This window comes from Rhinolophus hipposideros (genome assembly GCF_964194185.1).
Source record: "Rhinolophus hipposideros genome assembly, chromosome: 13".
NCBI lineage: Eukaryota > Metazoa > Chordata > Mammalia > Chiroptera > Rhinolophidae > Rhinolophus > Rhinolophus hipposideros.
Window position 1 is genome coordinate 48,138,945 of NC_138059.1, and position 16,220 is coordinate 48,155,164.

Below are 16,220 nucleotides of genomic sequence, written 5' to 3' on the forward strand. Positions count from 1 at the left end.
ATCACAAATCTATAAAAAACGTAATCAACTCAACTCCAAAAAAACAAACAACCCAATTAAAAAATGGGCAGAGGACTTGAGGAGACATTTTTCTAAAAAGGACATACAGAAGGCAAGAAGACATATGAAGAAATGCTCAACCTCACTAACCATCAGAGAAATGCAAATAAAAACCACAATGAGATACCACCTCACTCCAGTCAAAATGGCTATCATCAATAAATCAACAAACAACAAATGCTGGCGCGGATGTGGAGGAAAGGGAACGCTAGTGCACTGTTGGTGGGATTGCAGATTAGTGCAGCCACAATGGAAAACAGTATGGAGGTATCTCAGCAATCTGAAAATGGAACTACCCTATGATCCAGTAATTCCACTCCTAGGCATCTACCCGGAGAAATGCAAAACTCCAATTCAAAAATCAGTATGCACTTCTATATTTATTGCAGCACTATACACAATAGCTAAGACATGGAAACAACCGAAATGCCCATCGGTCGATGACTGGATTAAGAAGCTGTGGTACATTTATACAATGGAGTATTACGCAGCCATAAAGAAGAAAGAAATCTTATCATTTGCAACAACATGGATGGATCTAGAGAACATTATGTTAAGTGAAATAAGTCAGAAAGAAAAACACAAGTACCATATGATCTCACTTATATGCAGAATCTGAAGAAAAGAATAAGTGAATGAACTGATCAGAGACAGTTTTGAGGACACAAAGAAAAAACCGAGAGTTGTTAGATGGGTGGGGTGGGGGGGTTGGGGATAAGAGGAAAGGTGAAGGGATTAGGAAGCAGCTGCTAAGCACAAGATGGCCTCAGGGTTTTCTGAAAATTAATTTGGGGAACTTATTCAATAATGTTGTAAAGATTTTGTTGGGTATCCGATGGACATGTGTCCTATTTGGGAGACCACCTCAGAGATAATATGGATGCCTGACCATGGCATTGTACACCAGAAACTAACCATTAATGAATGCCAACTATAATTTTATATATATAATGTGATGGCTCGGTGTGAGGTCGGAGGGATAATGGATGGGGGGAGGGGGTTTCACAGTGTGAGGGATATAAATGATGATCGTCTAAGTATTACCTTGTCTTGTACACCTGAAACTAATAAAAAAAAGAAAAGAAAAAAATAAAATAAATATGAATGTATATAATCAAACTATGTAAACAATTTACCCCAAAGGACCCCTCAACCCCAAAGGACTGCAATAGTATGTCATTGACCTAGAAAATAGAATGCACATATCATGTGTGCCGACTTCAAATATAAAATTTTGAAATGTATACTAAAATGACTCTATATTATTTTGTTAAATGCCCATTAATGAAACATAAAAAATAAAAACAGATTCATTAGATGTGTCATGGTATAGCCTGCTCTTGCAGAGTTCAGCAAAGCAAAGAAAGAGCTCTCTCCATTTGTAGGATTCAGAAATTATCTTAATGTACTCCACAATGGTGCTATTTGAAGAAACAAATAATTATCTTTCATGTGCCCACTGTGCACATTTCCAAGATACCTGGCAAAATTGCAAAGGTCAGAGCCAAAAGTGAATCACTGAAGTTTAAAGAGAATTAGACAGTTTGCAGAAAGATTCACATTGATCCTTCGTGATAAGTACACTCAAATAGCTCAGTATTTTGGTTCAGTTTGTATCAATCTGTCTAAGTCTAGTTGATGTATGAAGATTTTCACATGTAACAGAAAACCCTGTGGTTTTGTTTTATATTGTAATAAAAACAGTGCAAAAATTATAAGTGCTAGAGTACAATGTCACAAAATTCATGATGTCATTAAGATAATATATTATTCTATAATGTCCCAGATAATCAAAAATCATCAATCAATCACTAAGCATCTATGAGGCAAATCTTTGTTCTGTGCAGTGCTAGAAAGGACTTCAATGCTAGAAGTCAAGATGTATAAGAATTTCAACATTTAAAGAGGGGTCACTTATTTGAGCAGTCATGATAGTTAGGAAGTGTCTTTGGAGGGAACAAGATTGTCACATTCAGGACTGCATTGTGCCATGTTTATAGTTTCTTCTAAATGCTACCATATTTCCTGTTTTTGTTTATCTTGAGCATGTGTGTTTCTCTGTGTGTGTGTGTGTGTGTGTGTGTGTGTGTGTGTGTGTGTGTGTGTAGATTTTTTACCTCCTAGGCAAAAGCAGAACACAGCACTTTTAGGATATATTTTAATGAAGGTCATTTGCCAACACATTGTCTTAATTTTTGCTCATATAAAAATTTGCTTGTTCTTGTCCTTTTTTAAAAAAATCAATGTGTCTGGAAATTCAGATTTGACAGCTATTTTCTTTCTGTTCTTCTATGGTTTAGTTCCCCTTTTACGGTTTTCATACTTTCCATGGGGAAAAAGGTTACAATGTTGTCAACTTATTTCTTGCCTATGACTGACTTAAAATTTCTTTTTGTTTTTACTATTATAAAGTTTCTTTATGGTACTTTATGGCATTTTACTTATCTCTATTACTTTAGTTTTCCTGAATCTGAGGGAAGATGATTTCAACAATTTTGGAAAATTATTAACAATTACCTCTTTAAATAGTATCTCTCCCCTGTTATATTTCTTGAGATATGATGATCTTCTTGAAACTGATGATCTTCTTGAAACTGGGGACATTGACTCTAGAAAAGTCCCAGTTATTATCCTTTTAGATATTGGTTTTTGCCAGTCTCTGTAGTCTTACCTTCCAGAGTCAGACTAGATGTATCTTAGCGCTTTAACTTTCATAACTTAAAAATCTGTTTTCTTTTATTTTTTAATTACAACTTCTGAATATTTACTAGAAACTACCTAAATCCCTGATTCTACTGTTTAAATTTTTATTAATATATAATTTATTATGTATTTCATTTTCATAAGATTGTTTATTGAATGTCAAATATATATATTTTCACAGGATGTAAAGTACAGCATAGGAAATATAGTCAATGGTATTGTAACAGCTATATACAATGTTAGAGGGGTAGTAGATTGGGAGGGTTATCACTTTGTGAGGGTTATAAATATATAACATTTTTTAAAAAATTTTGTTTATTTTAAGTGTGTTTTTCCAGAACCCATCAGCTCCAAGTCAAGTACTTGTTCCAATATAGTTGTGGAGGGCACAGCTCAGAGTGGCGTATTTGAGGATTGAACCTGCAATCTTGTTGTTTAGAGCACCATGCTCTAACCAACTAAGCTAACTGGCCACCCCATAAATATCTACGTTTTACATAAATATCTAACTTTTATATCTGAGTCAGAAACACTATAATAAAAATTGTTTCTGAGCTTTGACTATAAAAATAATTTTTATAAGATTTGTTTTAGTCTTTTTCAAATCTATCATGTAATTTTGACAATTTTTATTCTTACAGTTTCTTTTCCAATTGACCTTTCAATTATTTAAGCATATTATATCTGATCATTTTGTGTTTCATAGTTGCTGATTAAAATGTGGTGGTATTTACAATTATGATTCTGTATAACTTCCAATATTGGCAGTTTCTGCAGATTATATTTCTTATTATGTTCATGTAATATTTCTTCACAAATGACTTCTTATTGTATTTATTTTTTTACTTTCAATTACAGTTAAAATTCAATATTATAGTACTTTGAGGTGTTACAACATAGTGGTTAGACATCTATATAACTTATAAGGTGATTTCCACGGTAAGTCTATGACCCACTTGACTATATGTAGTTATTACAATATTATTGACTACATTCCCTGTGCTGTAATTTACATCCCTATGACTACTCAGTACCAGCCTATTTGTACTTCTTAGTCCCTTCATCTCTTTCACGAAACTCCCCAACTCCCCTCCCATCTATAAATCATCGTTTTGTTCTCTGTATCTATGAGATTGTTTCTGTTTTGTATGTTCATTTCCTTTTTTAAGATTTCACGTATAAGTGAAATCATATGGTGTTTGTCTTTCTCTGTCTGACTTATTTCACTTAGCATAATACTCCTAGGTTCACCCAAATTGTTGCAAATGGTAAGGCTTCATCATTTTTTATGGCTGAGTAATATTCATAAATAAATATACACACACATAATCTCACTTTTAAAAAATCAAATTATCAGTTGATGGGCACACTTAGGTTGCTTCCATATCTTGAGTATTGTAAATAATGCTGCAGTGAATATAGAGATGCATATATCTTTTCAAATTAGTGTCTGCCTTTCTTTAGAGAAATGCCCACAAGTGGAATTGCTGGGTCATATGGTAGTTATGTCTTTAATTTTTTGAGGTAACCTCAATAATGTTTTCTATAGTAGCTTCACCAATTTGCAATCCCACCAGTAGTGAACATCCCTTCCAATACTTACTGTTTGTTGATTTATTGATGGTAGCCATTCTGACAGTTGTGAGGTCATATCTCATTGTGTTTTTTATTTGCTTGTTTTTTTTTTTTGATAATTAGTGAAGTTGAGCATCTTTTCATATGTTTATTAACTATCTGTGAGTCCTCTTTGGAGAAATGTCTGTTCCAGTCATCTGCCCATTTTTTAAATTGGAATGTTTGTTTTTTGGTGTTTAGTTGTATGAGTTCTCTATGTATTTTGGATAGTGACCCCTTATCAGATGTATCTTTGGCAAATATCTTCTCCCATTCAGTAGTTTTTTTTGTTTGTTTGTTTTGATGGTGGTTTCCTATGCTGTGCAAGAATGTTTTTTTATTTTAACATAATCCCATTTTTTTCCTTTCGTTTCCTTTACCCACGGATACTTACCAAAAAAATAATTGTTAAGTGTGATATCAGAGAGTTTACTATGTTTTCTTCTAGGGATTTTATGGTTTTTGGCCTTTTATGGTTTTAAATCCATTGTGATTGTTTTTCTATATGGTATTTTCTATATGATTATTTTTCTATATATTTTTTTGCATGTATCTGTCTAGTTTTCCCAACACCATTTATCGACTAGACTGTCTTTATCCCAATGTATATTCTTTCCTCCTTTGTCTTAGAATAAATGACCTCATAGATATGGGTTTATCTGGATTCTCTATTCTGTTCCATTGAGCTATGTGTTTGTTTTTATGCCAATATCAAGCTGTTTTGATTACTATCGCCTTGTAGCATAGTTTGGTATCAGGTAGCATTATACCTCCAATTTTGTTCTTCTTTCTCAAGATTGCTTATGCTATTCAATGTCTTTGTGGTGTTATATCGATTTTACAAAATTTGCTCTAGGTCTGCAAAAAATACCATTGGCTTTTGATAGGCATTGCGTTGAATTTTTAGATTGCTTAGGTAGTATGGACATTTTTCATTTTATTATTTTTAATAGGGACATTCTAATGATGTTAATTCAACCTATCCATAAGCACAGTATATGCTTCTGTTGAATCTTTTTCAACTTATTTCTTCAATGTCTTATGACTTTTCCAATATAGTTCTTTTACCATCTTTGTTAAATTTATTCCTTGATAATTTAATTTCAAGATTGTATGCGTCTGTTAACCTCCACATTTTTCTTATTTCTGTTTTTCAGGGTATCCATTTACTTTGAAGCCAACTTAATTTGTATGTTTTATCCAGAATTTTAATTACAATGTACCAGGAAGGGTTTTTCTTGAATAATTTTGTCTACCTGCTGAAAGAAAAAACTCAGTTGAGTTACATTGGTTTGTCATTATGAACTACATTTGCATTAAATAGTATGTTCTATGAAAGAAAGGATAACTTATTTTTAAAAAAATTGACAGATAATCTAAATATAAACAAACTTTGCTGCATTGACCTCAAGTATATACCTTAAATTTAAAAAGTTGATTTTGATTTATGTTTAAATATGAGTTTTACTGACTTTTTCCATTTTACTTCATGTCTTTGATAATACTTGCTTCTGATATGTTTTGATATGTTAATATTTACAGTTGCTAAACTGTATAAAATAGATTTATACATTTATATTGAATTTTGCATACCAAAACTATATTGCTTTACACAACTAAAATTTATGTTTTCATCAAATAAAATCATGTATTTTAAAATGATTGTGTTCAAGTTTTCTGCTGCATTCTTAATCTCACAATATTTCTGGAAAAATGATTTCTCCCTCTTTAAATATCTATAATTTTTTAAAACTTGCATTATTTAGCATACTAAATGAAATTGAGTATTAAGTGACTCGAAATAGCTAATGGTGTATAATTTTTAAAGTGTTATTGAAATATAATTTATGTAACATTGTATAACTTTAAATCATATGTGAATATGAAGTATGTATATATTGCAAAATGGCAATCACAATAATGTAAGTTAACACATCCATCACCTCCCACTATTATTTTTTTATTATTTTTTAAAAAATTTATTGGGGTGACAATTGTTAGCAAAATCACATAGATTTCAGGTGTACAATTCTGTATTACATCATCTATAAATCCCATTGTGTGTTCACCACCCAGAGTCAGTTCTCCTTCCATCACCATATATCTGATCCCCCTTACTCTCATCTCCCACCCCCAAGCCCCCTTACCGTCTGGTAAACATTAAACTATTGTCTGTGTCTATGAGGTTTTGTTTCTCATCGACGATTTGTTTGAATATATTCTCTGTTCCCTTCTCTCTTTCTTCTCCTTCTGGTATGCCCATTATTCTTATATTGCTCTTTCTGATGGAGTCAGAAAGTTCTTGTAGAGTTCTTTCATTTCTTTTAAGTCTCAAGTCTCTTTCTTTTTCCATCTGTGTAAATTCCAGGTTCCTATCTTCGATGTCACTGATTCTTTCCTCCATCTGGTCAACTCTACTACCTAAGCTGGATATTTTATTGTTAATTTCTTCTATTGAGTTCTTAATCTCCAGAAATTCTATTTGGTTCTTTTTCAAAATTTCAATCTCTTTTGTAAAATGCTCATAGTGTTCTTTGATTGTGTTTCCGAGTTCATTAAACTGCCTTTTTGTGTTTTCTTGCATCTTGTTCAGTTTTTTCAGAATTGCAATCTTGAATTCACTGTCATTTAAATCACATATTTCCATATCTCTAAGTTCCTTTTCTGGAGACTTTTCATTTTCTTTCTGAGCTGTCTTGTTGCCTTGGTTATTCATGGCAATTACTGATTTATTATTTCTCTTCCTAAACGTCTACTGGAGTGGCTTCTGCAACAGGTTGATAGGAAGAGGTCTTTGTTTTGTTTTCTTGTACTTGTTAGTAGAATGTTTTATTTTATCTCCGACTGCAGCCTTTTTGTTCTCTCTCACATGGAAGTGCTATGTTTTCTCTGCACTATTTGAGCTTCTCACACAATGTGGGGAGTCCCTTGGAGATGGGCTTCTCCTCTGTTAATAGTTCGTCTGGGTCACTGGGCGCAATGTCCGTGTGGGTATGCAGAGAGCTTTGGAAGTTCCAAAGCTTTTCCTGCACCATATTCAGAGCCCTATGTTTCAGCAGGTCTGTTTTCTCCTGCAGGGATTCACCCTAATAGGTGGGGCCAGGGGCGGGGTGAGTTATCAGAGGTGGTCCACAGCAATGGCAGCGACCACCACCACAGCCGGTGCTGCTTCCACTCCTTCCTCTCCTTTGCCGGAATTAGTTGGGCTGCGAATCTGTGTTTGTGGTCCACAGTTTTCAGAACAGCAAATATTCTGTTCTTTTGATCTGACACTGCTACTGTTCCGCTTCTAGCACCGGGCAGGTAGGGGTGGGGTCAGCTCTGGGAGCATAGGGAGGGGGCGGATAGTCTCAGTGCCTAAGGCTTCCATTCTCTGCTGGGCAGTGAGGACTTAAATCACCATTTTCAGCCTTCTTCCCTCAGTCTTTTCTCCGTGGTCTGTGCCGTGAGCGTTGGGTTCAGCCGTGTTATATGCTGCCCCTCAGCCCTGTGGGCCTTAAGTGGAGCCCTATCAGTCGAGTTCTTCCCTCTCCCACAGCTGCGGTAGTTCAAGAATGCAGCGAGCTCAGAGCACTGAGCTAGGTCTGCGTCCTGCTTCCACACTGCTCCATCTCCTCACTTCTCCCTTCTTCCTTCCCTCCTCCCCAGCTCTCGCGATTATCCCACCTTTAGGTGAATTCAGTAGTGGGCCTGTTCATCTTTCCTGTCTGTTGTGCAGGGAATCCTTTGTGGAGTTATTGTTGTTTGATTAGTTGTAAATTACATGGGATCTTTACCAAGGCTTACCTCACACCGCCATTTTGATAATGGCATCCCACTACTATTTTTTAAAATATGTGTGGTTAGAACTTTTAAGGAGTAAATTATTAGCAATTTTCAAGTATGAATAAAATACAGTATTGTTACCTATAGTCATTATGCTGTACATTAGATACTTAGAGCTTATTCATCTTATAGCTGGATGTTTATACTCTTTGACCACTTTCATCCATTTTCTCCCTTCCACTTAGACCCTGTCAACCACCAATGTACTCTGTTTCTATAATTTCATTTTTTTTTTTAATTTTAGGTTCCACATATGAGTGAGAGAATACAGATTTTGTTTTTCACTGTCTTATATGGATATATATTTCACTTAGCTTAATGCCTTTGAGATTCATTCATGTTGTCACAAATGACAGAATTCTCTTCCTTTTATTGTCTGAATAATATTACATATATAATATATTATATATAATATATATTCAATGTATACACATATTCATTTCTTTCCATTTTTTGAACAGAAAAATTAATTTTAAGTGAAAGTATGCAACAAATTAAACCTACAGAAAACATATTTTCCCATCATAATCTGTTGCTTTGCCAAATAATATTTTATTTGGCAATTTCTTTCAGTTATTAGAAAGTTCGTAAAATAAAAAAGAAATTAAATCTGTAGGAAAATCTAGTAAAACAGATGCTATTGTCAGGACTCTTATGTTGGTGGTTAGGCTTTAATACATCTCATGCCATCCACCTCCACTCATGCCATCTTGCCCATAGTAACCTCTACTGCCTCCACCTCCATGGTCATAACCCCCCCAAGCCATCAGGAGTACCATAGCCTCAACTGTAATTGTTCCCCCTTCCCATTATTCCAACAGATCCATAACCTTACTGATTATCCATTCAATCTCTGTGATTGCCTACCATTCCAGAACTTCCCATTCCAGAGCTGCCTCTGGGAGTAGAACTCAAGAAACGTTCAATGTATCAGTGTTGCGTGTTCTTCTTATCTTTAGACATGACACCTACTGCATCTTCATGTGTCACAAACTCTAGATCTGCTTCTCAAGATCCTCTGCCATCAACTCCAATATCAAAATGCACTCATATTGGATTTCACTAAGGTGAGAAGAAATTAGCAATGTAATTTTCAGTTGCACAAAAAGACAATCCTTTCATGTGTACGAAATGACCCCCATGAAAACTTGAACTTGCATCACCAGCTCCACCATAGCCATGTTCTCCCATACCTTTTCCATCTTTCGTTCTGTCATCAAAGCCATCATTTCCATAACCATAATTATTATGGCCCCCAGAGTCATCAAAATGTCCATAACTTCTATGCCCAGCTCCATAATAACCCCTTTTTCTTTCTATTGGTCTATCATATGGTTCCGGCTGCTGGTTCAGCAATCTCCTTGGTGGATTATAAAATCCTTTGATTTCACTCATGCTGCTTCTGAGGATCTCAATATACCTTGAAAGAACTGAACTATTTCCTCTTTGCTGCAACCAAGTGGCAGTCCATGAAGTTGTACTGTCCCATCACTAGCGCCATTTGGATCATTATGTTTCATAACCCAATTCATCTGAATACCATTTGATTTAAATGTCTTTTTGAAGTTCCAAATCTGGAATATAAGGGCCATCATTTATCTGGCTGCCCTAGAGAACAGAGAGCTAAGGAGAGTACTCTCTTTACTCCTTTGCCATCTGGCAGCCAAGCCTGGCTTTAAAATATTCGCCACTGAGTGGTGGAATTACAAAGAAGACTGTCTGCCTTCTTTGTCCTGGATTTGGGAATTGAGTACCTTTGTGGCCATTAGCTTTCCACCCTCAGCTCCAGCCTCTCTCATCTTGAGAATCTGCATCAGAAGTCACTCATAGTCCAGCCAGCCCACGTCGCCCAACCAAGACTGTGGAGAAAGGGAGGCCCCAGTGAGAGGACAGGAACATCTGACACCTCCATTTTGTTAATGGTTTCTTTTGCTGTGCAAAAAATTTTTAGTTTGATGTAGTCCCATTAGTTTGTTTTTCTCTTTTTTTCCCCTTTCTCAAGGTGACATAACAGAAAAGAAAAAAAATATTACTACCAAGAGCAATGTCTGAAAGTTTACTTCCTATGTTTTCCTCTAGGAATTTTATGGTCTGGGTCTTACATTTAAAGTCTTTGAATTCATTTTGAACTTATTCATGTATATGGTGTGACAAGTGGTCTAGTTTCATTTTTTTGCATGTATCTACCCAGTTTTCCCAGCACTATTTATTGAACAGACTGTCTTTACCCCATTGCATATTTTTGCTTTGTTTGTCAAAAATTGAATGATCATATAGGCATGGGTTTATTTGTGGGCTCTCCCTTCTCTTCCATTGAACTATGTCTGTTTTTGTATGTTTGTTTTTACCAGTACAGTGCTGTTTTAATTAGTATAACCTTGTAGTAAATTTTGATATCAGGTATTGAGATACCTCCAACTTTGTTCTTCTTTCTCAAGATTGCTTTGTCTATTCAGAGTCTTTTGTGGTTTCATATAAATTTTAGGATTATTTCTTTGAGTTCTGTGAAGAGTGCTGTTGGCATTTTGATAAGGATTGCATTGAATGTATAGTTTGCTTTAGGCAGTATGGACATTTTAACATGTTAATTCTTCTTCTCCATGAGCACAATATATACTTCCATTTATTTGTATCTTCTTCAATATTTTTCTTCAATGTCTTATAATTTTCTGAGTATAAGTCCTTTACCTCTGGTAAATTTATTCTTAGGTATTTATTTTTTTATGCAATTGTAAATTGGATTGTTTTCTTAATTTTCTTTCTGATAATTCATTATGGTGTATAGAAATTCAACTGTTATTTGAATATTAGTTTTGAATCTTGCTACTTTAGTAAATTCATTTATAAATTCTAATAACTTTTAATGGAATTTTAAGGATTCTCTATATTATAATGTGATCTGCAAATAATGTCAGTTCTACTTCTTTCTTTCTAATTTTAATGACTTTTATTTTTTTCTTATGTATGATAGCTATAGCTAGGATTTCCAATACTATGTTGAGTAAAAGTGTTGAAGTGGGCATCCTTTTACTGTTCCTGACCTGAATGAGAATTTTCTTAGCTTTTCCCTGTTGAGTATGTTAGCTGTGGGTTTGTCATATATATCCTTTATTATGTTCAAGTATATTCTGTCTATTCCCACTTTGCTGAGAACTTTTATTATAAATGGATGCTGAGTTTTGTCAAATGTTTTTCTGCATTTATTGATATGATCATATGATTTGTATCTTTTTTTAGGTAATATATCACATTAAATGATTTGCTAATATTGAACCAACCTTGCATTTGAGGAATGAATCCCACTTGATTATGGTATATGATCTTTTCAATGTATTGCTGAATTCGGTGTGCTAATATTTTGTTGAGGATTTTTATATCTATGTTCATCAGGAATATCAGCCTGTAGTCTTCTTTTCTTGTAATGTCTTTGGTTTTGGAATCAGGCTAATTGTAGACTTGTAAAATGAGCTTGGGATCCTTCCACCTTCTTGAATATTTTGGAATAACTTGAGAAGGATAGGTATTAATTCTTTTTTTGAATGTTTGGTAAAATACACCTGTCTCGTCCAAGACTTTTGTTTGTGGAGAATTTTTTGATTACAGATTTGATTTTGTTAGTAGTTATCAGACTGTTCAGATTTTCTTTTTCTTCTTGATTCATTCTTCAAAGATCGTATGCTTCTAGAAGTGTATTCATTTCTTTCATATTTTTGAAACTGTTGGCATATGTAGGTCTTTGCTTTCTGTCACTTAGAACATTTCCTCCCAATCTCTCTGTAAAGTTTATGTTGAGAAATTAACATATTCTTAAGGGATCTCCCTTATAGTTAACTAACTGTTTTTCTCTTGCTGTTTTTAAGATTCTCTTTTTGTCTTCAACCACTGGCATTTTAATTATGATGTTCTTGATATAGACCTCTTGGGATTAATTTTGTTTGGGACTCTTTGGGGACTTGATGTGTATTTCCTTCACCCGGTTATGGAAGTTTTTCATCATTATTTCCTCAAATACCTCCTCAATCCTTTGTTTTCTCTCTTCTTCTTCTGGTACCCCTATGATAAGAATGTTATTATACTTGGTTATATTCCAGAGGTCTCTGAAACTATCCCCATTTCTTTTGATTATGTTTTTTTTTTTTTTTTTTTTTGCTATCCTGATTGGCTGTTTTTCTCCACTTTGTCTTCTAAATTGTGGATTCTATCCTCTGCTTCATCTAATCTACTGTTAATTCCTTCTAGTGTATTCTTCATTTCATTTATTGTATTCCTCGTTCTTGATTGGTTCTTTGTTTATGGTTTTATGTCCTTTTTCATCCTTAACATTTTTTCGTTGATGTTCTCACTAAGTTCCTTAAGCATAGGTGTTTTGAACTCTGTATCTGGTAGATTGTTTGCCTCCACTTAGTTTAGGGATACTTTTTGTTTGTTTGTTTTTTGTTTGTTTGTGTGTGTGTGTGTGTGTGTGTGTAATTATCTCTTGTTCTTTCATTTGGGACATTTTTTATTTGTTTGTTTCCTCATTTTGGCTTCCTCTCATTTGTTTTTATATATTACATAGATCTGCTACATCTCCCAGTCTTGGCAGGGTGGCCTTATGTAGTAGATGTCTTGTGGCACCCAGTATGCTTCCTGGTCACCTAAGTTGAATTCTCCAGGAATGTCCCTTATGTGTGTTGCATGTGACCTCCTGTTGTAGTTAAACCTTGACTGATGTTGGCACATCAGTGGGTTGGATTGGCTCTCAGGCTTACTGGTTGTGAAGATTGTACATGACTATAATGTACGACTCACTGTGTGAGGGCTTACCTCACAGAACAGGATTTTCCCAGTAGGCTCTGGTGCCTTCCAAGACAACTCTTTGCATGTACCACTTGTAGGCCAAATTTGTGGTTTGAAGTTAGCCACTGGGTGTTCTGATTCTGAGGCCTCTTAGAAGGGTCTCCTGCGCAGGCCAAGATCAGGCACTGTCTGACTGTTCCAGGGCTATCTGGTAGGAGCTACAAAGTGATCCATGGTTGGCCACTGCCTTTGCTGAACCTATGCCTTTGAGGTGTGTGGGAGAGAGCACACTGTAAGCCAAAGCCAGCCATCATCTGTCCCTGTCCTGCAGTAGCTCAGCAAAACACCTAGGGAACCCTGAGACCTGTCTTCACCTGCTGGTTTTCCATAATGATCAGCCACTGAAAGAGCTTAGGGTGGTATGGGAGTTGGATGGAGTGGGGTCTCAGGGAGTTAATAGTGTAAGATGAGTAGTGTTCAGTGGGTTAATACAGATTTAGATTGATGCCAATTGTGATCCTTGGGCCTCTCTGCAAAAGGCTCAGAGTACACCAAGGCCAGCCACCATCTGCCTGGGGCTTGAAGACAGCCTAAAATGGTCCAAGAAAGAATGCAGCTTAAGGCAACACCGGCTGCCTGTTAGCCATAAAAAAGCCTCTGCCATTGTACAAGTTGGGTGGGGTGGGTCCCCAGGTAGTCACCAGGTTGGAGAGAGCAGAGCTCAGTAGGCCAATGAAATTTCAGATTTGACCATGTGTGGGAGGGCTCAACACAGAAAAATGGCCTCTGTTGGCTGGCTACAAAGGGAAAAAAGCTCAACACAGGGACAATGACGGTTTTACCTGTAGTCTTCTCCCTGAAGCCACACAACTCAGTCTTTCCCTTTATTTCTTTGGCATCTCCTGAAACACAATCCCTCTTAACAGAGCCTACGGTGAGTGCCTGGAAGTGAAAGTCTGTGTGTGGGCCCTTTATGAGAATACCAGGGTTTCCAGCTATTTCCTGTCTCACCCTAATAGTTGGAATCCCCACTGATTTCACAGACAGATATTATGGGGGTTCCTGTTTCTGGTGCTTTGGGGTGAGACCCTACATTCTCTGGGGGTGGGGGGGTGCATCTGCAGCCAAGATATCCCTCCTTATTTTGACAAGTGGGTGTGGGGCCACCCATTTTATTTCTCCACCCCTTCTCCCATTCTTGAGGTGGCTTCTTATTTATATCTTTAGTTATAGGACTTCTGTGCAGCTAGTCTGTGGATGGTTCTCCAGGTTGATTGTTCTTATAATTTACTTGTAATTTTAATATGGTCACTGGAGGAGGCAAGTACAATTTTTACCTACTCTGTCCATTTTTAAATCTTTTTTAAAATGGATTTTTGACTGGAACTCCTCCTTTGCTCATTTTTCAATCTGATTATTTGATTTTTTTGGCTATTAGTTGTATAAATTCAATTTATATTTTGGATATTAACTCATTATCATTTTGTCTGATTGTACAGGTTGCCTTTTCTTTTTCCTTTCTTTAATTGTTTCTTTTGCTCTGCAGAAACATTTTAGTTTGATGTAGTAACATTTGATTATTTTTGTTTTTGTTATTTGTGGTTTTGGTGTTAAAAAAATTCAAAAATTAGTACCAAGAGAAATATTAAGGAGTTTTTTCTTGTTTTTTTTATATCAGTTTTATATTATATTATATATATATTATATATATATATATTAAATATATATTATATTTATATATTTTTATACAGTTTTAAGTCTCACCGTTAAGCTGCCCATCATTTTTTTGTTGCTTATTGTATACAATACAGGATAATTGTCCAATTTCATTCCCCTGCATGAAAATATCCAATTTTCCTAACAATATTTATTGAGACTATCATTTCCTGACTGTGTATTATTGATGCACTTATCAAAAATTTATTGACATTATATGTAGAGGCTGTTTCCAGTCTTTTTATATTGGTCCATTGGTCGGTGCCTGTTCATGATAGTACTATGGTATTTTGATTAATATAGCTTTGTAACATAGCTGGACATCAGTATGTGATCCTCCAGCTTTGTTCTGTTTTTCCAAGGTTGCTTTAGCTATTTTGGATCTGTTTCATTTCATATGAATTATAGGATATTTTTTCTATTTCTGTGATAAATGTCATTGAACTTTGACATAGATTGAACTAAATCAGTAGAATGCTTTGAGTAGATTGCACACTTTAACAATATTAATTCTTTCAATCTCTGAACATGGGATGTCTTTCCATTTATTGTCTTCTTTTCTTTCATTGATGTGTTATTGTTTTCAGTCTAAAGCTGACCCCCTTGGTTAAATTTATTCCTAAGTACTTTATTATTTTTGATGTTATAACACAAATTCTTTTCTTAATGTCTTCTTTAGTTTGTTTTTAGCATATAGAAATAAAACTGATTTTTGTATGTTCATATTGTATCCTGTAATTTTACTCAATTTATTATTATTATTATTATTATTTTACAATCTTATGGTGGTATCTTTAGGATTTTCTAAATATAAAATCATGTCATGCAAACACAGATAATTTTATTTCTTCTCTTGTGATTTGGATATTTTTCTCTCTTTCTTTCTCTCTTTCTCTCTGTCTCTCTCCCTCTCTCTCTTTCTTTTCCTTCCTTCCTTTTTTCGTTCGTTCATTCCTTCCTCCCTCCCTCCCTCCTTCTTTCCCTCCCTCCCTCTCTCTCTCTCTTTCTTTCCTTAAAGCCTGGTTTATCTGATAAAAGTATAGTGATCTCTATTTTCTTTTGGTTTACAATTTGCATGGAATGTATTTTTCATTCTTTCACTTTGAGCCAATATATTTCCTTACAGCTGAAGTTAGTCTCTTGTATGCAGCATATAATCGAGCATATAATCTTGTTATTTTATCCATTCAGCCACTCTATGTCTCTTGATTGAAGAATTTAGTTCATATACATTTAGTATAATTATCAATCAGTAAGGAGTTATCATTGTTATTTTCTTATTTGCTTTCTGTGTTTTATAGATCCTTACTTCCTGACTTGCTGTCTTCCTTTGTGATATGTTAATTTTCTATAACGGTGTGTTTTAATTACCTTTCTTTTATTTTTTTTGTGTCTGCTATAGGTTTTTTTTTGTGGTTTTCATGAGGCTTACACAAGCATCTTAGAATTATAACAGTTTTTTTTAAGCTGACAACCACTTAATTTTCTTTACATGTGAAGGCTCAATCATTTCACTTTCTCCT

General features: G+C 34.9%; 1 protein-coding gene and 1 pseudogene across 8 annotated transcripts in view; one reads left to right on the plus strand and one right to left on the minus strand.

Annotated features, from left to right (window-relative positions):
* SNTG1 (syntrophin gamma 1) overlaps window positions 1-16,220 on the plus strand; it is an 894,682-nt gene that overhangs the window by 272,656 nt on the left and 605,806 nt on the right. The gene's annotated exons all lie outside the window — the stretch shown is intronic.
* Window positions 8,874-9,734, minus strand: LOC308506418 (heterogeneous nuclear ribonucleoprotein H3-like; annotated as a pseudogene). Its single transcript has one exon. The product of its transcript is annotated as a heterogeneous nuclear ribonucleoprotein H3-like (transcript).